The 27,947-nt window shown below is 42.9% G+C and overlaps 1 protein-coding gene and 1 long non-coding RNA gene across 3 annotated transcripts in view; both read right to left on the bottom strand.

The window, feature by feature from the left end:
- The window catches only part of mgat4b (alpha-1,3-mannosyl-glycoprotein 4-beta-N-acetylglucosaminyltransferase B), a 74,523-nt gene that overhangs the window by 45,544 nt on the left and 1,032 nt on the right, over positions 1–27,947 (bottom strand). The window lies entirely within an intron of this gene.
- Positions 214–27,947, bottom strand: LOC145651776 (uncharacterized). Its single transcript, XR_014117742.1, has 3 exons — positions 27,914–27,947; positions 27,604–27,688; positions 214–329 (listed from the first exon to the last, which is right to left on the bottom strand). It is a non-coding gene; the product is annotated as an uncharacterized LOC145651776 (long non-coding RNA).

Below are 27,947 nucleotides of genomic sequence, written 5' to 3'. Positions count from 1 at the left end.
TATCACCTTTGCCTTCATATTGACTAATGGCTGTGGATCTGTTTCACAGTGTGACCTGGGCCCTGGCTGCCTGTTACTTTCGTCCCGGCCAAGCGGAGGGGTAAGGGTCGCCTGGTGCTTCCCTGGGAGTATCTAGTGCCAGGACATATTAGAAGGATACTTTCAACACAAGACAGGAGCTTGCAGTCTGTCTGAGCCGCTGTAATTGGCCCCCTCGCTCGCTCTTCCTCTCCCTCGCTGACTGAAACAGGAGCTGTGTCTCACACACCGTGGGACGTGGCGGTGCGGACCCGGTGAGGTCATTGCTATGCACGGGCTGATCGATGAGCCTGCCCTGGCCGAAGAGGGCACACACACACACGCACACACACACACAAGTGAGACACAGTGCGAGCCCTCACAAAATATGACAGAAAACAAAAAACACCACCAATATCAACAACAACAAAATATACAGCCTAGTTTAGCAGCAAGAGGCAGAATAACTGCTCACGGCACAGCAGTGCTTTTTTCCAGGCAGCAGTAGAAGGACGGTTTCTGGGGTATCAGTACATTTAGAATCAAAATGGCAGAATTTCAGGCACTATAGCATGTAGGAGGGCCAACACCACCAAAACACCACTCGGCTCGGCAGACCTGACTGGCTGTGTGCGGGTTATTAGCCTGAGGCAGCCGTTAAGCTCGGAACAGCGCAGCCATTGTGCTCAGCTACAGACTGGAACCTTTGCATACACTCTCATACCTGCCTGGAATCATGCCTTCACACACACACACACACACACACACGCCATTAAAGGCCGAATTTGACAGTTGTTTTAATTTCAAACTAAGAGAAGAGAACAGGAAAATGAATTGGGGGGGAGGGACATAATAAATAGGGGAGGTGGTGTATGTTTATCTGTGTGCATGGCATGCCATATGCCCGCTTATCAAAAGAGTGAAAATGCCTTATGTTTGCACAGTGGCTGGACAGGGGAGAACTGGTTAGTTGCAAAGCATTCAAGGGCGTCCCCTGTGGGGTGTCTGGGTGGTGCAGCAGCTAGGGGGCTGGTGTGAGGGACAGGCAAAGCCGAGTAGGGTCTCTCCTGAAGCACCCAGCGCTTTATTTTCTGCATGACAAAAAGGCCTCAGAAAGTTGTCAAAATGGTTTCTGCCACCTTGTTGCTTGTTGTTCACACATTGACACACCCACACACCCACACAAATACTATTAAAAACATTTGGAAGATGTGGCCACATATTTTGTACTAGGTAATTTCCTCAGCAAGAGATGCTAGCTAGTAGAGAATAACTACACACAGTAGTAGGAGTTCACATTACACACATGCACTCAGAGAACAGCCAGCAGTGGGGGGGGGGGGGGGTTGCCCTCCAAGATGACTTGCTTTTCTTGCCTCTGTCTCCACGGTGAGGAGTTAGCGCACAGATAAAACACCTCAGACCACAGCCCCCAATTAAAAGATGCAACTACGATCGCTGCCACCACGATGGCGCAGGGACAGCAGGTCATCAGTCACCGGCTCAGCCACCACTCTGGCTCGATAATCATCAGTCATGAGAAGAAACAGCCTCATCAGGGCCTGCACAGCCCGCGTAGTAGCAGATGCTTCAAAAGGTGCAGCGGCTCTGAAGAACCAAAAGAGCTTTGAAATCAATCAAGGTGTGTGAATGGGTAAGAATAGGGAAATGGGAATAGGGAAAACATACTACTACTACTAATAATGATAATAATAATAATAATAAAATTTTAGAAGTTCAGAATACCAAAAACACTGCAAAGACATTCTAATATAGTAGCAAAAAATGTTTTTAAAAACCCAGGACAATATGAACTTAAAAGAAAGGAGCCGGCAGTGTTCTTATAGATTCAGCTGCAAGAGTTTATATGACTGCATAGTTGTCTTCTTAGCTGTCCTTTTCTAGAGTGTTTCTAAAGTGTTTGCCCCATACATCACACCCATCTTCAGGGGTTCATTACCATGAGCCCTCATGATGCCACAGCCATTGGTGTTTGGGTGAGAAGGAAAGCATTCATTGCAAGACCAGCCAATCATGGACGTTTGTGCATTTGTGCTTGCTGATGAAGGGAAGATAAAGCTATCCTCCGGGGGTGTTAGGCTGCCCTCTGTTGCAGCATGGAGCGCAGTTTGGAAATATGTTGTGCTTGGGGGAAGAATGTGCTCGCCACACCCAATGTGGTTGGTAGATTTCAGTAGGTTAGCTAGTCAGTTGGTGGGAACTAGAATATCGACTCACCCATAAACTGGAAGAAAAAATGAAAAACAAGAAAGAAACTCTAAACAGAGATAATTAAATGAGTAAATCTAGAGTAAATTTCTTTTTTTGTAGTCACAAAGGTACACCTGTTCAACTGCTTGTTAACAAAAATATTTAATAAGCCAATCACATGGCAGCTACTCAATGTATTTTGACATGGAGACATGGTCAAGATAACCTGATGAAGTTCAACCCAAGCATCAGAATGGGGAAGAAAGGCGATTGTGATGGCATGGATGTTGGTGCTAAACGGACAGGTCTGAGTATTTCAGAAACTGCTGATCTACTGGGATTTTCACACACAACCATCTCTAGGGTTTACAGAGAATGGTCAAAAAAAGAGAAAATATCCAGTGAGTGGCAGTTCTCTGGGCAAAAATGCCTTGTAGATACCAGAGAAGAAATGCCAGACTGGTTCAAACTGAAAAAAAGCAACAGTAACTTAAGAACCACTCATTACAACAGAGGTGTGGGGAATATTTTCTTGGTACACTATAGGCTCCTTAATAACAACTGAGCATGGTTTAAATGCCACAGCCTACCTGAGTTTTGTTGGTGACTATGTCCATCTTCTGATGGCTACTGCCAGCAGGATAATGCATCATGTGACAAGCTCAAATCATCTCAAAATGGTTTCTTGAACACAACACTCAAACGGCCTTCACAGTCACCAGATCTCAATCCAATATCCCCTTGGATGTGGTGGAATGGGAGCTTTGCATGATGGATGTTCAGCCAAAAAAATCTGCAGCGATTGCATAATGCCATCATGTCAATATGGACCAAAATCTCTGAAGAATGTTTCCAGCACCCTGTTGAATCTATGCCACAAAGAAGTAATCCAGGGGTAATCCAAAGGGGTTCCAACCCAGCATTAGCAAGGTGTACCTAATAAAGTGGCAGGTCAGTGTTTTTAGTAAGGCACTAAATTTGAGTAAAAGCAATCTGCAAGAGGTTTTCAGTTGTTATTTTGAATGACAAGAGGGAGGTGCAAAAGCTTAGGACCTGCCATATTAAGACCTGTGTCCAAATATAAGGAGCATGGAGGACAGTCAGCGATAGCTCAGTGGTAGCTCAGTGGTTAAGGTACTAGACTAGTAACCAGGTGTTTGCCAGTTCAAGTCCCACCAATGCTAAGTAGCCACGGTTGGGCTTTCTTAGCAAGACCCTTGTCCCTCAATTGCTCAAGTTGTGTTCAGTCATAACTGTAAGATGCTTTGGATAAAAGTGTCAGCTAAATGCTGTAAATGGAATAGAAAGCTAGTGAGAATCTGAATATGGGTGAGGAGAAAGGTACAATGGCTATTATCAAAGAAAAAGGTGAAATGAGAGATTAAGCTAGGGGAAGACTTTACGTAATTCTGACCAAGCCATTAGATCAGAGAGCAGGTGAGTTATGTGGGAATTTAATTAAAGGTATTGGGAGCTGTTAATAGCACTCATTAATTATTAGGGCCACATCAGCACAGACCTGCTGCCGCCTTCTATTGGTGTCACCTTGGTGATCACATCACTGTTCAACATCAGCCTTAATGAGGTTCCCTTACAAGGGCATCTGCAAGAAAGCTTCCCCAAGCACACACTCATGCTCCGAAATAACAGAATTAAATGTAATTTAGCTAATTACAGCTAACTGTAGCAGGAGGAAACCCAGAGAGAAAGGTATTCATTATGAGTTTTACATATTAACTTTCAAAAATACCAAAACCAGAAAGGGAAGAAGGTATGGCACATGCAATTTAGTATCAGCACACAGATGAAAACCGGGACCATAAATCCAGTAGTCCAGTGCAACCAGCACTGGTTTTACTGGATTTGGGATAATCAGATCAGCCATGCACACTGGCTTTGCAAAGACTTTTTTCTGATTCTCCCTCTGACAAGTTTAATTGCCAATTTGTGAGCATGAAAAAGGAATTAAGTATGTCTAGATAAGAATAATGTATCCTTCTTCTTTTATGAACCTTCTTGTACAGCAAAACAAGGAAGCAGTCAGACTGGGACACAATAACTGGCAAACAGAAGATCATAAATATGAACTCTCCCCAGGGAACTGTGCTCATCTGGAGTGATAAACACACCCCTTTCCCACATCCTGCTATCACCATTTACATTCAAATAAGCAGTGCACAGAATTTAGCAAACACTGTATGCGTTGATTCAGCAAGATCTTGACGTTTACATGAACAATTGGCTATAGTGCAACATATAGTATAGAATTACATATAACAACTACACATTCAAAAACCTTGTGTAAAAAGAAGCATCTGTATTAGTTCTTCATTCTGGCTGCTCCTACTATCTGCACCTGAGCTTGGCATTAAAATTTGATGTGTGGAAATATTTCTAGCACTGAGTCTAGATTCCCTACAGGAGCCAGGCCGTAAGGCTTTAGCCTCATCACTCCCATACTAATGCTAAATCTGACTGTCATCACGTCCTCTGGACAAGCAATTCCTTTGACTAAAGTTCACTCTGAGTGTGGGTGTGTGTGCTGGTTCTCCAGTCTCATACCACCCCTTAGACTGATGCAGGTATCGATACTCATAGTCTATATTCAACATAAGAATAATATTGAACCACCCGCAACTCATATTGAAGCCCAAAGGTGTACAGTTTTACAATTAAGTGTTCAAAGCGCTGCTTCCATTGTAGCTATGAGGTTGAAAAAGGGTTTGAATCCCAGTTGTGTTATGTTCCTGCAATAACACCCAGCTTCCTCCAAACAAGCATCATGAGTTATATTTGCATCTCTGTGGGCTGTTTAGGGCTTAACAAACTGGCTGTACTTTTCCACTGTATGTCTCACACACACACACGCGCACACACACGCGCACACGCGCGCATGCGTGCACACAGTTTCTTCCAATGGCTTCAGTGGAACTATTCTTTGCAACCATTCTTAAAATAAATAGATTTTTTGGTTGTTGTTGCTGTTGACCTTTTGTTGAAAAGGGCATTTGGGGCAAGGTGTTTTTTGTCCATATTTAAGTTTGAACTGTGTTTAGCTTGGAGGTGCAGTCCTGAATGGGAAATAAGTAGAGCGGGAGAATAAAATCACTGAGTATTTTTCCAGCTCATTGCCTTGCTGAGAGTTCCTGCCAGTCACGATGAGAAAGGAGTGAGAGAAATAACAAAACCTTAAATTTCACTCTCCAAAGACCTACTTTCTCAGCTGGGAGCATCAACATGACTGCATAGTTGTCTTTTTAGCGGTCCTTTTCTAGATGAAGTCAAAAAATATTGTTCTCTTATTTCATTTTCTGGTTTTGTTTTTTTTTCTTAGACTTCTCCTTTGCCTCTTCCTGGTTGCCTTCACTTACGACCTTTTCCCCTTCCTGCTTTTCCTCTCTCTCTCTCATACGTTCCCTTTTATTTCCCTTTTTATTTTCCCTTCCTCTCAATCAGACCGAATCGAATTTCCGTTTTTTCCAGGGTTCACACTGCAGCAGGAGATTCACCCAGGAAGGAAGAGAGTAGGTAGACAGAAGCACAGAGCTCTGTGGAAGGCCGCAGCTAATGAGGTTACTGAAATAACAATTAGCCACTGTTCAGAGAGCCAACTGCCAGGCCTCAATTTCTTCCCTCTGCAGGAGACTGGTATGCAAGATGCGGTTTCCAGTTTCACTTTTGTCAGCCGGACCAGGTGTGAAGCAAATACCCCGAGAAAGCGAAGTAATGGCCTTTAAGCACCAGGAGAACGTAGAACATGCTTCTACACACGTAAGCATCAGCAGTGTTGGTCAGAATCTGCTCTGAAAAGAGATGCGACCAAGGAGATGATGTAGTGAGCAATAGGAGATATAGTATTTTCATTCTTTTAACTACTCCAGAATGTGGCTGCTTCAAAGACCTTACAACATTATAGTAGCAATTACTCTTCACTGGATGTGGTTAAACCACAGGAGATGAAAGCACTTACAATGCATTAAAAACCATTTTTAAGTATGTAACTGCTCTGTCGCTGTTTCATGCAAAACATTTATCATCATATAAGTTTCTCATCATGATTATGCAAGATCCTGCCTCTTTGTCTAATGGAAGATGTGGTTCTGCTAAACTCACTCCAATCCAAGCAAAGCCAGCTTCAAGCACAAATAAGACAAGTAAACTGAAGTTGCAGAATGCTAATGATCTGACTCAGGTGTGCTAGGAGGTAGAACCGAATACAAATGTGAAATTTAGATTCTCTGAGGCTTTGTAAGAAATCTGGCCCTACGTGATTCGCTCACCTAAACAGAATGTGGAAGTAGTCCCTCAGAAACTTAATGGCCTAATCATACCAATAAAAGGTAACTACAAAATGTTTACTTATAGCTTAGGCACATCTGAGACATTGCAACCATTTTGAATTTGCATGGGGAGTTCAGTGTGCAAAGGTTGATTCCCAACAACACAACTGCTACATTCCCAGTAACACAGAATAAAGCCCATTTGTATGTTTGGTACATGTGTGTACATCAGTGCTTATTTGGTTGCCATCTACATTTTATTAAATCAGAGCTTAGAGAGGATCGGTACAGACCCGAGTAAGATTATCACATCCAAGCAATTCTGATTCCATTTCAGTCACCTAAACCTGTGTGTGCGCGTGTGCATGTGAGAGAGAGAGAGAGAATGTTGAATGAATGACTGAAGTGACAGAGAAAAAAACAAAAAGAAACTGAACTATGATGCCATGGATATCTTTCATCCATTTCATCAAAGTAATGTTTTTGTCTGGAAGGGACCACTTTAGTGCACCATGCCGTGGTTCATGTTGTAGGTGTGTGGCTAAAACCACATAATTTGGTGCAACACACACACACACACACACACACACGCATAATTTCTGTACTGCTCCTACCACCCCACACAAGGAGATCAATTTTAGCTCCACCTACCCCACCTCTATCAGTTCAGCAAATAACAGCACCACACTACCAGATCGTCATAGACCATTACCAAAGAGGTCTTTCACTGCTTCTAATTTCTCTCACACACACACACACGAAGACGCACTGCTATTTCTGATTCGAGTGCCTAGAAAAGCAACACCCTTTTTTGCCTTCAGTAGGGGAAACACTAAGAAAGTGGAAGAGAGAGGAGAGGAAAACACAGGCAATAAAAGAGGTAGAGAAATGAGAAATGAGGGTAATCAAGTAAAACCAGCTATATGTCAGACCTAAAAAAAAAAAGAGGCAAGACATTTTTGTGCTAAACACTATCAGTTGCACAGAATGTCTGTGCAGGCAACACCTGGTGTAACAGGAAAGGTATGTTTAAAAATCAAGCTTTTCCGCCTTGAATGCTTGACTACTGTGGGCTGAGAAAACCACAGGACTATTGGCTTCTTTGTCTAGGTGATTAGATTGGTAAAAGGTAAACGGTAAAATCAATAATAATGCCAGGATGGCTAAATTTGGAATCTGTTTACTGATAAATAAGATACCAGATATTTCTTTCTTGCCTGTTTCCACCAGCTCTGAGTCCCTCCCCTGCCGCTATCTGATGTTTATCATTTTGTCCCAAAGGCCCAAGCACAGTATCCAGGGTGTGTGACCTCATTTCCTCCTTGCTCATGGACAAGATTGTTTAGCTCATAAGCTGTTTTGGACAGGAGTGGTAAGAGGCCATGGTTTCACTGCTCCAACGCACATACATTTACTCTTGAAAGGCTGGACAAACAGCTGACAACTTTAATCAGGCATGTTACAGCTGACAAAACACTTAACTGCAGAGGAGTGTAGTTCTTAAAGCCTAAATAAAACACCACAGTGAGTTTTTAAAAAGCACACAAACAAGTAACATATAGGAACGTGGCTGCTATAAAGTGTTTGTATGAATGGAAAGTGAGGCCCTAAGGCCCCAGGAACACCAACTCACCTGCATTCTCCTGTATTCACCTACGTCATCCTTTCAGATAGTCATCCACCTCATTTTAGCCTGACAGCAGCCCAAAAGAGGAAGATGCCCTCAATGCAATCAGATGTATCAAATTCCCAAGGGACCAGTAAGCACTTTACCCTCCCTTGCACTTTGCAAACAGGAATTTCAGGTCCCTGGGTTTTCCTGTTTTTAGTCAGTAATTCACAGCATGCAATGGACCAGCTGCTTCTCTTGAGTGATGCCACCTGCAGTGTTCTTTCTACAGTCTACAAAGCTACATGGACACTGGTGATCAAGTAACTCAAATTAATGTGGGGTGTATCGTAAATTGCTGGGTGATACAGCAAAATAATACTGCATGCTGCTCTGGAAAAGGCCAAAAGGCCAAGCATTAGCTAGGGCAAAACAATTGCAGGCAGATGTCCCTAGAGGTCTGGTTATGACTACTAATCTACTTACATTCAGAAGGTTTGAACTGAGTGGAAGATAGCATTATCATAGCGTGGGGTGGGGAATGTGTGTCTGAGTGTGAGTGTGTGTGTGAGAGTGTGTGTATGTGTTTCCTTTCAGCAGGTCATCCTTCGGTTTTTCTTCTCCTTTCCCGGAATGAAGACGTTAGGGTTAGAGCACAAATAGAGAGGATTCTGGGAAAATGGCTTGATGGTGGAACAGTGGTGTGATGTAGAGAGCTCACATGCAAACAAAAAAACAAAAAACAAATCAAACCTTAAAGAGAAGCAAAATCCTCTGGGCACCATAGTAACAAATTAAATCAACCATAGAATCAACTAATCAATAAACAGTATAAGCTTGGGGAGACAGTTTTTGAACATGAATGCAGCCTCACTACACAATGTTCGACAGGCATTAATATCCATTACAGCAAGGGATAAAGTTTATATTGTGGAAATGCATAGGTAGATTTAATAGTTTGCTACTATGGTTGCACACTATTGTTTGGAAAAATAGTTACCACAAAGCTGGCCTTTGCAATACTGATTATATGCAGAAGGCTGTGTATAAATATTAACTCTCTAACAAATGACAATTTTTATTGCGTGCTGTAAAGCATCCAGGCCAACCTTAGCCACTCCAGATGAGTGTTCTGTGGGTGTTTAATGAATCACAGTGTTCAGCTGACCCAACAGACGGAAATAATTTTCATCAAAATAATGCAGGCTGGTTTTTAACCATGTTACATCAAGGGTGCGTACATGCGTTTTAACATATTGCACAACACATTGCTCTTACAATACAGTAAAGCAATATAACCACAATATAATCTTTTTGTCCTTATCATGCAGCCATCTATACAGATAATATTTCAGTATGCTCATATATACTGATCAGCCATAACATTAAAATCACCTGCATAACATTGTGACTTCTGAAAGTGTTCTGTGGTATCTGCCACCAAGACCTTAACAGCAGATCCTTCAAGTCCTGTAAGTTGTGAGGTGGAGCCTCCATGGATATCCCACAGATACTCAAAGGGATCAATTCTAGGGAATCTGAAGGCTAAGTCTACACTTTGAACTCTTTCATTTTCCTCAAACCATTATTGAACAATTTTTAGAGTGTGGTAGGGCACATAATCCTGCTGAAAGGGGCCACTGCCATTAAAGAATATCATAGCGTTGCCATGTAAGGGTGTACTTGGTCTGCAACAATGTTTAACTAGGTGGTATGTGTCAAAGAAACATTCACATAAATGACATGATGCAAGGTTTCGCAGCAGAATATTGCCCAGAGCATCACACTACCGCTGCCGGTTTACCTCTTTCCTCATAGTGTGTCCTGGTGCCAGCTGATCCCAAGGTAAGCAACAAACTCAAACCTGGTCATTCACTTGATGTAAGAGAACACATTTTTCATCAGACCTGGGCCATCTTCTTCTATTCATCACATCACACACAGTAGAACAGAGGTACAGAATACCACTGCTGACTGCCACGCCATCAACGTGTGTGGGTTAGGATACTGACAGGCAGCCCAAACCTAGGCAGGAGCAACTGAGTGTAAAGGGCCTTGCTCAGGGGCCCAACACCGGTGGCAGAGGGGCCTGAACCAGCAACCTCCCAAACACAAGCCAAGGACCGTAACCACCGAGCCAACATTTCCCCATCTTTTACTAATATTGCAGGCACTTTGGTGGCAGACAGGGGTTAGCATGTACACCCTTTCCAGACTGTGTCTATGGAGCGCCATAATCAGCAAGCTACAAGGTGCCATGTGTTCCAACACCTTTCTATCATAGCCAGCATGAACTTTTTCAGCAATTTAATCTACAGAAGCTCTTCCGCAGCATCTGACTAGATGGGCTAGTCTTCGCGTCCCACATGCATCAATGAACCTTGAGCACCCATGAGCGGTTCATCAGTTGCCGGTTCACCAGTTGTCCTTCACTCTACCACTTCTGCTATGTATTAACCACTGCTTACCAGTGAAAAACAGTATGTTTTGCAGACTTGTTGTTTCAGAGATGCTCTGAGCCAGTCACCTAGCAATCACAATTTAACCCTTGCAAAAGCTGTTCAGATCTTTATCCTTGTCCATTTTTCTTGCTTCTAATACATCAACTTTAACGAACAGTCAGAAAATGAACTGTCTGATCTTGGTCATGTGCCCCTGGTAAGGCACACATCTTTACTTAGGCTTTTCCCTCCCGTTGTCCTGGACCGCATAGGCTTTGCATTTAGCCGCTTCAAACATTCATCGGGTAATTATCAAACCCTTCATGAGATGCACTGGAGCCAAAAAAGGGTGAATGGGTGCAGTGCGTGGGGTCGCTTGTTCTAGGATGAACCGATGGCTTGGTAACCAGAGGTGAGCGATAGGCGAGTTAAGCCCCATTGCGTAACATTAGCCTTCTAGTTTGTGAGAAGCCTGGAGCTGCTACACTAGTTCTGTACAGGTGGTTTACATGACCAAGAGGAAGTGAAGCGTGTGTAGGACAGGGAGGGCATTGAGCAGCATGCGTTTGAGCACATGAGGGTGAGTGATGCTCTGTTGTGGGAATCTGATTACCGCAGGCTGATTAATAAATGATACCATCTCATCCACCACCTGCCCTCACACACTAGCAGTGATGGTGATTAACACACACACACACACACACACACACACACACACACACACATACACGTCACATCTGTGTACCAGATCTTTTAGACTCAGGAGTTTCATGTGTTTTCATGTGATTTTTATGTTATAGGGCCTTTTGCCCCTACTAAGAGAGTAAATCTGAGTACAAACACTCATGACTGATTACAAAACCACTCATATCCACTTTGTCATCTATATAAGTAACTATTTATATTTAAGAGGAATGCTCCAAGCCTTACCCAAAACCTGAACCTTAACTTCAGTAACAAAATATAAATATATTTGCTCTTTATTTGTGCTTCATTTGATTTAAACTAATTAGGAGGAAAAAAAACAAAAAAACTTTACCATTCTGAGGAATAAGAGTGTCTCTTTTCACTTGTTTGCCTAGTCAGGACATTCTTTTCCTCAAAATTTCTCTCACACACACACACGTACGTACTGGTCAGGCCAGTAGGCAGACAGAGAGGAATAAAGAGATTTAGTAGGGCTAGAGGTTCTATTGGCCCTCTACTCCAGCCTCTCAATCCTTTTAGCCGGATTTCAGGGGAACCGCTTGGGGTCAGCTTTCTTGAGCCAGAGACAGAGAAGAAAAAGAAAATGGAGGAATAGGTTGTATGACAGGGTTTAAAAAGATGTGAGTGACACTATCAGTTAACTACGATCTCTCCATTTCCGCATACTGCCCGGCTCTCACCGTGCATGTGCGAGTGAGAGTAGTCAAGCCCCACGACCGTGCATAAATCATGCTTTTTCAAACACTGTATCATCTGCTCGGCCAAGTGTACGCAGCCTCCAAACACGGGCTCCCGGGTTCACAGCAGCAGTCGAGTGACCCCAGTATACCCCACCCTACCCATCTGTCTCTCTCCTGCTCTCCTTAAACAAACTCCCTGCAGACAACTTCATGGGGAAAGCACAGCGTCAGTACTGCACTCTGAGCCTGTCAGCGAAGCCTTCCGTTTGCCTGCTGGGTGAAACGAAGCCTGCGACGCATGCTGGGAGATGGCTCAACACATTTGAAATTCGTGGGAACGTTTTTGATCAGGCTAGGCCACGCGGAATGCCACTGGGACTGACCGCAGCTGCTCGCGCTCATGGGTCTGCTCCTGAAGGCTCAGGACTTCACAGTCCCTGGGCTGGCGAGGTGGAATGAAGTGCACCTCGTGAGCCCTGAGGTGAGGTGTGGGGGTTGGGGGGGGGGGGGGCACATGGCAATAGTGTGTCCTTTCAGTTTCTATTTTAAATCACAATGCCCTTCTTTTATCTGTGTTTACATGAAACGAGAAAAGGGAGAGACCAGAAGGCCTGAGGCAGTGACCAATATGGTAATTGTATAGATTTGAGTGGCTTTGCTGACCAAATAATTTGAGTAATATATGAATATGTGTGTCTGTGTGTGCGTGTGTGTGTGTGTGCGTGCCTGTGTTTGTTTGCATATATGTTTTTTTTTTGTTTTGGTTTGGGGTTTTTTTAGGGGGGGGGGGTCAGACTTCAGGATTATTATGCTCAAATCCACAGGAATTCACTCATACTAACCATCAAGATAAAGGTCTGATCAGACTGGCTTACATAGTTCATATGCTGTTAAGAGAACAAATAAATGAGGAAACCACAGAAGAGTAGTCACACACAAACCTGTCGACTCAAAGATCAGTCTGAAATAAATGACAGTCATTCAGCTAGTCTTCTGAGACCAATCAAATAGCTGCTCTGGTGAAGTGGGACCAGTCAGGTTTAAAATGTCAAACACAGAGGTCAGCTACACCAATTGAATTGCATTGAGAGTAATAGGGAAGGGAGGTTGGTTAACTCAATAAATCTTAAGTGAGGATACAGGAAATATCCATATTTCCTCCGCCTAGTCAGTCCATTTTCAATTACAGAGGCACACAAATGAGTTAACCCACAACACACATTTTGTGGTCTTTACATACTAAGATATATAACTAAGACATAAGCCATACTAAAGGCACACACAAATGCAAACACAAGACACACACAGTGGGCCTAACAGACAAAGAAGAAGAGCAGAATTATGATGAAATATTCATAAAGGATTAAAAGAAGGTCAGATTATTATATAGCCAAAGAGAATGAATGAGAGAGAGAAAGAGAGAGCTGGTATGTGCTCATGCTGGAATGGGGGTCAAAGTTTAACTTCACCAGTTTGTCAGCGCTCAGCCCGCAGATGACCCCATGTGTACACGGTCAATATGGCCAATCTCCATGGTTACAAGCCACTTCTGAGCCAGCTACTGTGTTTGTCTGTGTGTGGCACCCACATTGGCAAAAGGGCCATTTTCCATACTGAAATCACCCAAACCTATGACACCATAGAACACTAATGGTCCAGAGCAGTTGGACTATAGCCACCCTCTTCCCAATTCTGACAAGAGAATAATGAAAGCACTGTATCCCTCTACCTATTAAATTACAAAGAGAATTTACAATGAAGCTCAAAAGGAATCCTACCTGCTTGGACTGGAAGAAAAAAACCAAAACAAAGTGGAAGCAGCTGATTAGGAGCAGGAACAAGAGTACTGTTGATGATGAAGGGTTTTCAATTACTTTTAACAATCTTAAAAGATTACAGACAGAATTGTTTTTGCAAATGCCTGAAAGTAGTCTTTCACCTCTTGGATATTTGTAATATTAGCAGTTTTATTTATTGTATTTCTTATGTTTAATTGAGAATTACTACAGAAAATCAGTGTAGTCTGCTAAATGATATATGACACATTGCACTACCATATGAATATTAGGAAGAACGCTTAACAGATACTCTTGATAATGGTAAACAGAGCATGCGTGGAAATTGAAGTCTGCCAGACAAGGAGGATGAGGGACAAAGAAGAGAAAACTATGGTGTGTGTGTGTGTGTGTGTGTGTGTGTGTGTGTGTGTGTGTGTGTGTGTATGCACTGAATGGCAAGGCTCGCTTTCCTCTCCTCCATCTGGTGAACTCAGGCTAATTAATCTCACTAACGACCCACTTAATTCAAACAATTTAACAAATCTTCTATATCCATATGCAGACCCATCTACTGCTGGGGTGAGAGAGAGAGAGAGAGAGTGGGGAGAGACAAAGAAAGTCAAACAGTAAATTACACACTAGACAGAATGGAAGACACTGGACAAAGTGGTAGAAGGACGAGAGAGCAAAAGAATCTTTGTTTCCGAGAAGAGACAGACTTATGTTAAAGAGGTTGTTTCTCTGCTTCATAAATAAATGCAATAAAAAAAATACAAACTAGCCCACTGTGCCATGAGGAAAAACATGAAAGTGATAAACAATCATTTCATCCCTTTATTCTAGTAGGCAGACGAGACTACAGCATCCAAACGTGAAATTTACAGCTGCAGTATTCCTAAGCATGGTGGACTCCAACCAACATTTACATTTACGGCATTTAGCAGACGCGCTTGTGCAAAAGTGCTGTGTCATTTACTCATTGAACACATCCTAGCCACTACCGTAGGATAGAGTCCAAGATACCAATGAACTAGAATACTGTTAAAATACAGGGAACAATGCTGATACCTAGAAGTACAAAATATATAAGCTCCATCTCAGACAACAAGCAGTACAATAAACCAACCACATTTCATTTGCATAGTGCTTCCTATCGGTATGCAGTTCATGAAATTCAGATATTCGGGCACATTGATGGTACACACACACACACACACACACACACACACACACACACGTATATGTAAAAGGAAAACCTCAAGAAGATTGTTTCAAATCCTAGAAGTACAGAAACTGAAGGCTGTTTCACAAGCAGGTTTACTTCTGTTTTGTGGAACACTTAAAAGATAACTTCAAGAGGAGGCAGGTGGCCAGTCTACTTCACACAGAGAGCAATTTAGACACACAACCAGGCCCAAGGACATGTGGTGCTTTTAAAATTAGCAGAAGAATTTTAGTAGAATTCTAGTTTGGTTGTGGAGAGTTGCCTAGTTCCATTCCATGAATTAAAGCATAAAGTTTGTAAATATTTCAACACAAGCACATGCCTTAGAGAGGTTAGATAACTGAAGGGCAGACAAATGATGAGAAATATGACATGGGGGTTTGTGAGCTCAGAACATGCGGCGAGGTGGAAAGATCACCTCCCTTCACCCCTTCAGCTCAGTTTGCACACATCTACCACATCGGCCTCCTGCTCTCACAGTAGTCATTTCTGATTAAAGGAACCGTAACACTGTAGCCTTGTAGTTTATTGTGCTATAGTGGCATCTTTTGCAGTTTTACTTGTTTTGATGGTTAATACATGAAAAAGTCTTTAGTCCCTACACTTTTCACCAACTTTCCCAAATGGTCAAACTCCTATGAACACCAAAAGAGGTCAATATTCTGGGAGAAGGCTCCCGTGAACATGACAAAAAGGTTGAAAGAGCGTAAGTACAATGTCCTGGGATGACCTCAAAATAAAACAAACACACAACCCTTAAATGCTCCTGTTCCATACATTGCACTCAAGAGTCCCACACGGTCTTTTTGAAGGAATCCTTCTGCTGGAGTTCATGCATCTTCAGCAGGCTGTGGAGGTCCTCCAAACATAGACTTAGGAAGAGAGAAATGCTGGAGCAGGGGCTTGTCAGAGACTCGGAGCTGCGCGTCAGCCGTTTAGTAGCCTGCTACATGGTGGGAGACCTTGGGGGCAGGCCAGCGCATGTTTATGCTGCACAGGGCTTCTCGGTGGGAGTGGGTGGGGGTAAACATTTTGCATGGAAACATTAACCACTCACGAATGAATGCCTGCTCTGCCCCACTAAGTTTCATTACTGACCAGACACACTTTCAGTTCCAATCCTGACTGGTGGACCATTACAGAAAGTGGCAAAGCTGTAATATTATCACAAGGCAACAAGTGAGAAATCAAGATAGTTTCATGACTGAAGCCAAGCTGAGCACTTAAGGAATGTAGACATGGATTGAATAGCTAGAGCCCATTAATACACCATGACTTAAGTCTAGGTAATTCAGAGAAGTTCATTCTGTTCCCTGTATTCCCAAAGCTCTCCCAGGACCTTGGTCCTGGGTCAAGATGTGAACTCCAGTCCCAGTCAAGCTCAGTAAGTGCTTTCAAGGACAAACAGCGAGGCCTTTATTACCACAGTAACAATGATACACCTTAAAGACAGGTAGTTGCTTTGATAGACATTTGCATCTGGGAGATGCCTCTCAAAAGCCAGTCAATTGGTTCAAAAAAGGAATGCGAATCAGTATGCAGCAAATTGATGCTTAAGCCAGTACATAAAGACCCTCAGATAATACCTATACAGATACATAAAGAGTCTTCTCTTTGAAAAGAGGTCACACCTCCAAACCAAAGTTCAGAAATACATATACCTACCAAAAAAAACAAAACAAAACAAACAAAAAACAAACAAACACACTACCGAAGGGAAGTAGCCATTTGTCTTCCATACAACAGTCCCTGCTTGGGCCCAAGTTTAGAGGTGTGCTGGTAAAGTGGAATTTAGCTGGTCGGGTCTTAAAAGAGCAAAGGTAGTTGGGGAATGGGTGGTGTTATGTAGGAAAAAGCCAGAGCTGGGTGTGAAGGTGGGCATAAAGTTTACAACCATGACAAAGGCATGATTAGCACGTCTTTGATGGAGAGAATGACAGAGACCGAGCTTGAGAGAGTGTGATAAGCAGGGCGGCAGGGGAGGAAACAATGAGAGACAATCAAGACTCGGTGAGAGACCGGCAAGGCACAGTGATGTAGAATGAAAGACAGTGAAGGCACAGCGAGAGACCGTCAATTCACAGTGAGAGCAATGACCTCCCTGTTCCAAATGGCACAGTCTACCTTGTGTTGCTTAAAACAAGAGAACCCATGAAAGATGGAGTAAAGTGGTGACCCTATGCTTGTAGTTAAGGGACGCTTAGGGCAAGCTTGAGTCACTGGGTTTAGAAGACTGTGAACTTTGATCTGGAGCATGGAATAAAAAACTCAGGTAACAAAAAAACAAAGTATAGTTTCAGCGTTCATGTCACAAAATGAGGCACATAACTCAAGCACTACACATAAACAAACTTTCGTTTAATACAACCAAACAACTCTCTCCTATTTGCTATATAGTGATAGATTTTGTGAGAGTGTATTTTGTGACATACACTGTTGCATTACCTGGTGAAAGCTGAAATAGGGATGTGTACTATGTACTATGCGACAATACAATTTCCCATTTATGTGACTACATCACAAATAGGAATGAGAAGGCATCAAACTGGTTTAAAAGCAAGAGCTCTGATCAAATGTGAGAAGATCTGATATATTTAGCTGTAAGTAAATACCAAAGTAAGCCCCATAGCAAGTCAGAAACGTGTGAACAAGCCCTTATATGACTTAAGTTCAGTCTGCAGTTTAACACAGTTGCACAATAATAAATCACACACAAGCAAGATTCTGGAGGAACACATGAAATAAGGGAGAGTGTGCTCAACAACAAGAAGCACGCGAATGTGAGGCGAGCACATGAAAAGGCATGGGTCGCTACCTTCGGCTGCACCGGTCGACTTCAGCACGTTTTCTGACACAGCATGGACATCTTCACCAGCTGCTTCCAGTACTGCAGCTCCTGAGAAGGAAGCGCCCGTCTCTAACATCAGTGCAGTCTACTCGGCGCAGACAGGTTGCAACTGGTTGATCATTACTTCATCATCTTCTTTGGGAAAAGACATTTCGGAGTGTTCATGGTATCCCCAAAAAGCCAGGTTAACGTGTGTTTGTGGGCTAGAACTCAAATTTCATTTCAGGGTAGGCCGTACTGAATTCTGACACGAATTCAGAAATCTTTTAGCAAATTGCTTTTGAGTTTGGTGTGTTTTACACGTGTCACAAAAGAAAAGTAATTTTGCATGTACTGAATTTCACATTTCTTTAATCTAATGATTGTATTTAAACATAGCACTCAACTACTCTGCAGGCAACAAGCAGATTACTTCGTTAGTAATCAAACACACGCACCAAAATATGACAACTGATTATGAATGTGCATGCTTAGTAAATGACCTTGGAGCCTCCTTGTATTCTATAGCTCAACAACAATGATGGGTTTGCTAGTAACCACTAGCATGGATGCTACAAAAATTCTTTACATTTCAGACTGCAGTTACGTCAGCTCTAATAATTATATTACAGCAATGAACCACTGGCATAATTCCTTTAGAATATAAGCAAACCAAAAACAATTACATTTATGGCATTTAGCTGACGCTTTTATCCAAAGCGACTTACACTTATGACTGAGTACAACTTGAGCAATTGAGGGTTAAGGGCCTTGCTCAGGGGCCCAACAGTGGCAACTTGCCAGTGGTGGGGCTTGAACCAGCAACCTTCTGATTACAAGTCAAGTACTTAACCTTAATTGTGGCAACTTTACAACACCATTTTCAGTGATGAAACCTTGACGTGCTGCAACAGTGAAGTAATCGGGAATCTGTAACCATGTAATCTGACCTCTCTCTCTCACACACACACACACACACACACACACACACACACACCTGATATACAGAAATGGAACAACAGTGAAGCCCTCAAGGTTTGTATGTTACCATGTGCACACACCTCCAGTAATTCCGTCTCAGCTGCTCTGCTTTGTCACAGACATTAATGAGATCCCAGAAGTCACCGGTACGCACACACACATACACAAACATGCACACGCACACTCACTCATACACGCAGCTCTGTCACGTTATAAACAAGTGACTAGAGATAAGCATGTGCATACTAGCTGTGAGTCTGACAGATAAGACCCGGTTTTCCTCTGAGCCTTGGAGGAGAAACCACTTTATGCATCCGTGAGACAGACACACACAGACACAGCTGCCCATCATCTCGCCAATCACGTTGAATGACTCTGGGAAGGCAAGCAGCTGGTTCATCTGCAGTGGGAGAGATGCAGGGAGGAAAAGGAAGAGGTGACCCCATTTGTGTCACTGTGATGCTGCTGTGCACTTTACATGCTACCTCCACCCTCTCTAACACATAACAGATCCATGTCACGTCGTCCGTTTTGGCTCAGGACTCCACAAGCACACACGCCAGCATCAGGAAGAGCAGGACGTAGGAGGGCACGAGGCAGGACCAGCAGCTCAGAGCAGCAGGCAAGTGTTGATTACAAGCTCCAAGCAACAGTAGCTCCTGTTCAGGCATGCAGGAACACGAGTCACACTGTCCCCCACAAGATGTCACACTGTCCCCCACAAGACAAATCACTCATCACTCTCTCACACACACACACACACACACACACACACACACACACACACACACAAGTGCTGCATGACTAGAGATTAGATTTCACCATTACAGTTATTGCTGTGTTGGTGCAGAGGAGACGTTTGTGTGCATGTTGGGTGTGGGTTGGTACTGGGGGCAGGGCTTGTCCGTGTAGAGCAACTCATGTCTGGTTCTGGAGGACAGAAGCTTTTGCTGTATGGGACAGAGAGCCAACAGAGACTTCATATTCATAAGTGCACAGTGCGCCTATATGGCTGTGTGGTGACTTAGTGCAGACTGGGTGTTGAGTCCAGAATTAACTAAAATTTCATTTGATTGTACAACACTGCCTGAAAGACGCAGGTCTTGCAAAATGCAAGTGCCCTGGAGATATACAAATAAAGAAAAAAGTAGGCAGTCATAGTTGATACAAGCTGTAACTGTGGAAGTGTTTCCACTGAAGTCCAAGTTCAAAGAGGGAGTTACTGAATAAAAATCTCTCCCTCACTTACATACACATTCGTGCACAGACACCCAGTGACTTTACTCAGTTAACGGTCAGAAGCAGATGTTTGGCTCACTGTGATGAAACAGCAGTAAATGAGAATCATGAAAATGGCAACCTATGAAGAGAAGAGGATAAGAAAGAAAGAGAGAGAGAGAGAAAGAGAGAGAGAGAGAGAGAGAGAGAGGAAAACCCACTGAGAATGTACATGTAATATGTTCAACTGAAGAAAAAGTAAGGGGTGTGTGTGTGTTGAGACCTGATGATCAGTGGGCACTACAGAGACTCTGCCTGCTCTAGCTATGAAGTGAGAAAGAAAACAACTACTCGCCCACTCCCTCCCCCTCTCTACACACACCGAGTTCCGTGACCAAGCACAAATTTCACACGCACTCCTCACAGAACAGATGGTTGGCTCAGTGGGACAGAGTAATCACTGAGTACCTGAACCTACTAGTGGCTCGCTCACTTACACACAACCTCAAGCTGACTAAGGCCTCTCTCACTAGGAAACCTACCTAGCCCTCTCTTTGCCTGTGGCTCTGTTTGGCTAGAGTGTTCATTCATCTTTCCCTGTCCACAGAGAGTATGTCTGAAGTTAGTCAGTCACCAGCCGCTTATGCACACATTAAATTATAAAATGGCAAATAAAATCAATGAGGGCGTTATTGCAAGTCCCAACAGAGCACAGAGCATTTATGCACAAAGATCATCAAGGGCACCGAGAACTTTGAACGAGCTTTGCTAAGGCAAAGTGCTGATGTGAAAAAACCTTATCCTTCTAATCAGTAAACATAGAATTTGCCCAGGCCTTTCAAAGCAACATAGCTCACATGAGCAGCATTTACTCTCCACATTAGCTGACCAGTCATAGCAGAGCACCATTATACTGCTGCACTGCGTGGCTTGTACCAAGAGCTGAAGGCTTTAATTGTCCCAGACACAGAGAAAGGGTTTACTTGGGGACATGGACAGAGCAGAAGGCCACATCCCGTTATGCCCTTCATGATCACAGTGCAATCGAGGGGAGGGGGGGGGGGTCCTCTTAACCCACAGCTCCAGCATCAAGCAAGAAGAGGAAACCTTGGTATGATTCAACTATACATAGCCTATACATATATATATATATATATATATATATATATATACATACATACATACATACATACATACATACATACATACATGAAGAAGAGGAGTCCTCTAACATGGAATAGTACAAAGTTCAGTCATAGACAAGCCAGCATGCATTTGCCTCTGGGGGTGTGTATGGGTGTGTGTGTATATATATATATATATGGGAAGGGGGTTGCAGTTACAGACTCAAGCTCATCTCTTTCCCTGCATAATTTGTGTCAACCCCTCATCAGACATCACTTTCTGACCACAGGACTGCTGTGTTGCAAGTGTTGTGCAGGGACGTTGTGCCAGGTAGAAACGACTGTACTGCTGTCTTGCTGTGAACCACTGCCATCTGATGCCAAAGATGCGTGGTAATCCCATCTGATCCCAAAAGTTGCATGGTGATCCCACCTGATCCCAAAAGTTGCGTGGTGACTCCGCCTGATTCCAAAGATACGTCGTGATCCCACTTGGTCCCAAATATGCATGGTGAGAAACTCGCCAAGCTCCTGAAAGAATGCACCCAGAAGCGTCCAGCCTTCCTGATCATGATGTGGGTATCACAAGAGGACCACCTTCACGGACAGTAAAGCCGCTCAAATTTGCCACGGCACTCTTGCACTTCCCTGGTGGGTATGGAGGATGGACCTTCACGGAGGAACCTTAATGTCCACTTGGAAAATAAGCCCCACTCCATCATCATCATGCCGGCACAGTTCCTACTAATAGTTATAGTTTACAGGACATATGAGCAGGTGCAACAGTCACATCTAAACACATGACAAGGTGATGATGAAAAACAAGAGGAAAGAATTGGGGAAGTGATGGAGAGAGAGAGAGACAGAGAAACAAAGAAAGACCAGAGAGAGAAAGAAAGAAAATGAATGAAGTATTGAATGATGTAATTATTTCTTAAAATATGGAGTGGAGTCAAATTTCACACAGGACTCACCACAAGAAAGAGAGAGAGAAAGAGAGAAAGAGAAAGAGAGAGAGGGATGAGAGGAGAATTGCAGAGCAGAAGAAAAATTGAGGCATCACATGCACAGATCACATGGTTTCTCTCAGTCACATGCTGCCCTCCCGATGCCACTGGCACCAAACCAGAGAGTAGAGCAATGCACGCACATGCACGCATACACACACACACATAACGAGTGTGAGCCAAACCACGGGGGTGGCAATGACAGCAATTCAGGATGAATGATCACCAGGGCGTAAAGAGCAGACACCTACTGTACTCATCAAAAGAGTGAGTCACATTCAGACACAAGGCGTTACACTTTTCATGGGTATTCTCTCTCCCTCATGCCACTTCTACCCCTTCCCCCTTCACCAAATACGAGTTTTCATATTTTGTGTAATAAGGTCATGATGATTTGACCCCCACCAGGAGTCCTCCCTGTTGGCGATCATCTATTCTCTGTCCTGGTCCTGCATGACAGCACAGGGCTGAATTCAAAATCACACCTTTCACACAGCAGGCAGTCAGTTCAGTTCTGTAAATAAACTTTGAAACTAGAATCCATACACAGCTATTTCAGATGCATATGCAGTAAGTCATATTATATTCCTCTGTATGAAAACTGATAAGTGTAACATCAGCTCCATTCATTTTCAATGTCTGCCACCTGCTAACCTGCATACACTCAACCTGTTTAGAAAGAGAGAGAAAGCTTGTGCGTGCATGTGTGTGTGTGTAAGAGAAGGAGGGGACAGAAGGAGCCACTGATGTTGAGTGTGCGTGTCAGAGAGGGAGGATACTGTACCAGGCCGAGAAGGCAGCTTGCATAATTAAGCCATTAGCAGTGTGTCAATCATATGAGAGACAAAATGAGAGGGTCAGATGAGGCACAACACTGTGGTTGAAATCAGGAGAGAGCAGCTATAACCGTGTACAAGTACTCAGCACTGGGCCCTTCCCTTGAAAAATAAAGCCTAGAAGGGCAATTTCCAAAACTTAGTCTCAAACTCATACAGATGTTCAGTGGAGAGTCTCAGTGAGTTCTTGAATTTTTTCAGTTAATGCGTGTATGAAACCATTTATTGATAATGCTATTGCTTATTGCCAGTAATCTTTTCTGTGTAATGGAGGCTCAGATGTGCTAATGGACATCAAATCAGTAGCCAATTTGTCAACAAATTAAGCTCAGAATTCTCTAATTTCAACAGTTAACAACTTAGGCAGGCACATGCCAAAGAATACTTTGTACTGAAGTTGGTGTAAAAGTCAGGTCGATTTTTGGAATAACTTATTTCTTCTGAGGCATCTTTTTCAAGCTGAAAAATAAGCTTGCTCTGTGCAGCTGATCTGAAGTCAGGAGACACTGCATCATCAGATTTAAGCCTTTGCAGTTGAAGCTGATCTGGGGGCAGAGCTTGTGGCTGTGTATAAATTAAACATTCGGGGTGGATCCTGAGCAGCCTGGCTGGAGCCTGGCTCCCCTTTCTGCTTCAGCCTTGACTGTGGGAGCAGCAGTTCGAGTAGCCTAGAACACTCAGGAGCCACTCCAACCCTGAATAATTAAACTGTTTTCAAAGCTCTCTCTCACACACACACACACACACTTTCGTGACCTGATCCAGTGCATTCACACGTTTAGCCTCATTATCTGAAACATAAAAAGTGTAGTCTGTGCACATCTCCAGCATCCAGATTTTACCGCGACACCACACCACGGCAGAGACTGTCGTACTCTTGCACACCGTCGCGTTTCTCTCGCCGTTGGTCATTGACGACGAAACGATGACATCTCACCGTGCTCCCTACGTGCAAACAGCACCGAATTCATACCTAATACACCCAATACATAATTCATCACAGGTTCATTATTACGGCTTCAGCTGGAGCAAATCCCATGCAGCCACCTGAGGGACCGTAGGAAAACTGCACTCTATCACTAAAGATCCTTTTTCATCTGTGAAACCACAACTACCTTCTATAATTCCCATACACAGAAAATAACCTAAACTAGGACATGGTGAATTCACATTCAACTCATAAATAGACGTGTCAACTTCCTCTTCTCATCACCTGATATCCCAAAGTGGAAATACATTCATATTGTCGGTAGTGTGCAGTCACTTTCTCATTTTTAAATGGAACAGCATGAACTCTGGCATCAGCTTGGTAGTTTTAGTTTAAGGCTCCACAATATGGACAAAAGATTACCCCGTGATTAAATTTCTACATAAGCTGATTATATTATGTCACACTGGTGAACCCTTGTGATGTGATATATGGTATGGTTTCATACTAATCTATACTGTTTAGACCTCAAATCATTTACGCTTCTTGAAATGTATGAATGAGGTGATTCAAACACCTGCAGGGTGTGCCTCTAAATATAAACAGCATTCAATTACAAAAAAAAAAAAGTTATACGGCCAGACATCTCATATGGAAGCCAATAACGATAGACAAACATTATTTTGTGCAACCCCAATTTCATTACTATTATGAGCTGTTGGTATATTTTATACCTATATTGTCAAGTATTTTCGACTACTTATAATAAGATTTCAGCTGTGTGTTTACAGAGTTTGTATCAAAGTTACAGCTTGTGTTTTTTCCCCTCCCTTTTCATAAATATTTAGAGGAACTATTTCTGAAAGATGATGTCCAACCTTTTTGACATAGCTTTCATATATATATATATATATATATATATATATATATATATATATATATATAGCTTTAATGTAGGCGTTCAGTCAGTTGGGTTCTAATAGACACTTTCATGATGATGTGATAGCAGTTCCAGCTGAAATTTCTATTCTCATTTTAACTTTTCACCTTGCTGTTAATTATACTTTGCTTTATGGCAAGCGAAATTGTATTTACTTTAGTTCCTTGCAGCTAACATCTTCATTAATGCCTTCCACAGTCATGAAAAGGTTATATCCCACCCTTAAGGCAAGTGAGCACCAGGTCAAAGTGGACCAATCGGAGACCTTTTCTTCCCACATGCTGTGCTTGTGTGCGCTTGGGGACACGCAGTGGCAAAGACATCATCATTGAGTACACGCCTCCTAGAAAATATTAGCTCCTCTCTCCACAAAGGGCTAAAGGTCACAGCTCCCCTAAAGGTAGCTGAAGAAGTGTATCAGTGTGCGTGTATGTGTGTGTGTGCACGCATGTGGGAGGGTTCAAGTATATATTAGGGGTAAAGTAAAAAAAAAAACATGCTCATATGAAGTATAGACTTGTTCCTTTTGAGTGGGTGTTTGCGTGTTACGTCCGGGGGGCACCAGATACACATGAGGACTGTTTGAGCTACTCTTGCTTCTCAGGTGCTGTTCCTGGCTCCTGACAATAAAGAGCAAAGGGGTCAGCAAAGTTCTGCATGCTGACTTCAAAATGATCAGGTGCCAAGACAAACAACAGAAAGCAACAGCCTAATTTTGCAGTGTACTTCAATATCTGTGTGTTAAATGCATTTCTGTTGTACGACTCGGAGCCTGTTTGGACGTCAGCACACAGAGGTTTAGCAGGTACATTTATGCCTCCGACATCTTGTTTGCTCTTGGCTTGCAAATGGTCTTTAGATTCCAGTTTGGAACTGAATTAATCAACACTAGGTCTGCACAATACATAATTTGTTCATTGCTATGATATTGGCCTTTGCAATACTGATATTATAGAAATGTGAAATATGCAAATCGACCCTATAACGTATCACAATTGCTTTGTTATCTGCATCTTGAACAACTAACCTCAATCGCAATATATGTGGTACTATAATCGCAATATATGTTCTTTTTTGCATAATGCAGTCTTATGTCATAATATTAAGTCAACATAGAGCATACTTGGACATTGTTGTAATACTATAAAGCTTCTGTTTGTTCTTGCGCTACTCAAAAGTGGCCATCCAATAGCAGAGGTTGGCTGGGGACTGGTCGAAGCCAGGTGAAGGCGATGGTGCTTCTCGTTAAGCAGGTTCGTCAAGCTGCACGCAGTGGGCCCTGTTCCTCGTTTGTTCTCGACCAGTGGAACTTTTCTTCACATCCAACAACTTCTAATTTGATTCTGAACTGTGAAAGGGCTAATTATCAGTTAATACCAAAGGAATTCCTTGTCTTCAAAGTTACAACTAGGTTTTGAAAAAATACACACAGGAAATGCATTTGTGAAAGGTGAGGTACTATAAAAAGCTTTCAGAGTAACAAACCGTAGTGGTTAAAAAGGTATTTTATAAGGGAGCAGCTACCTTCCTTCAACACTACTCTGTACAGTCAACCTGAGGTTCCTTGAATCCCTCTGTTTAAGTAGGGTAAGGAGGTAACTGAATAACCTTATTCACTACCTGCCTGAGATAACTGAGAGACTGAGTGCTCTTCAGTAACACTGGAGCCCACACACAGCTGAGAAAGAAACAGGAGGGCAACAGGAAAGAAGAATGAAGAGGAGGCCAGGGTGAAAAGTTCTATTCTCCTGCATGAGAGAAAAGTGACCAAAATTAGAGAACCTAGGTCAGTCCAGATCTCCCCACCCCTAGAGAGCACAGATAACAAGATCTCCATCTCCACTTACTCTTGCCCATAGAAAATAGCTTCCAAACTGCAGCTGGACAAAAAACACACAGCACAGATTGCTCTTAGGCTGAGCAAACATGTTTTGTTCGCTTTAGATCACCAGGCCTCATCAGCTCAAGCCAGTCTTTCTGAAATTCTTACATCAGTGAAGCAGATACACAGGGCCCCAAAAGTGAGCCCTCTGAAAGTACGGCATCTACAGAGGAGGGACTACAACAGAGAGTGTGCTGCTGACATACCAGAACAGATGAGGGATTCATATTCCATTTTTAGGTTGGCACCATTCGTAGGTCAATAAGGAGCACAAGGGTCAGAATTGTCCATACCTACACCATCTGACAAAATTCTCAGAAGGAAGCTGTGGTTTCCCGCCAACCAACCCCCAAGGTAGAAATATTCAAAGGATGGACTGAGCCAAAAATCAAACCCAGCAAGACTATTTGAAATTCTAACATTGAATACACTTTATTTTTTATTAACCACATTGAAGAGTTTTTCTTTTTAAAGAATATCTTCAAATGTGAGACTTCACCTGAGGATGGTTATGTGAGCATGGGTGTGCCATTGAGAAGAATATGCTTTCAGACACACACACACAGTATCTGCAAATGCACTGAATCTTCAAAACACAGTACTAGATTATGCAGTACAAAGCCATATGGAGTTGCATATTATAAGGACGCTGGGTGCCTTTGCTGTGCAGTGGTCACAAGGGATCCTACGCATAAGCAGCCGCAGTGCAAATTGTGGCAAAGCTAAGCATAATGCTGGAGACAGAATTTAAATTTCTTGATATGAAGGCAGAGGACACGTTCACACAGATGGACTAAGAGAACAAGCTTGGCTATGGCATTTATTAACTGGCTGAGTGAGCATTATCAGCATGTGCATGCATGCACGCGCACACATCCATAACTCCTACACCCAGAGCAAATGATACAACCTGCTGTTCGGTTGGGAGCTGAGGAGAGGAGAGGCCTCAACCTCCCAGGACCTGGACCTAGTGGAATCTAGTCACTTATCTGTGACTTGCCCCATTATAAAGTGAGTGAGAGAGAGAGGGATGGATAGAGAGAAAGAAGATGAAAGTACATGAACAGTGTGAAGAACATGGGAATCAAGAGTAGATGTCACCAGAAGTTAGTTAAGTGCAAATGGCCTTGCTGGAAAATCCGTAGTTTTTGTAGTAAACGGATAAATAATAAAAACAATAAAAGGGATTGAGAATATTTAAACATTTAGGGTACACTCACGGCTGTCATTTGTTTTAAGTGCTTCTCATCGCAT

Source organism: Electrophorus electricus, chromosome 16 (assembly GCF_041902795.1).
Source record: "Electrophorus electricus isolate QZ-2024a chromosome 16, ASM4190279v1, whole genome shotgun sequence".
Taxonomy (NCBI): Eukaryota; Metazoa; Chordata; class Actinopteri; order Gymnotiformes; family Gymnotidae; genus Electrophorus; species Electrophorus electricus.
Note: the sequence above shows the minus strand (reverse complement) of the source record. Positions and strands in the feature narration are given on the sequence as shown.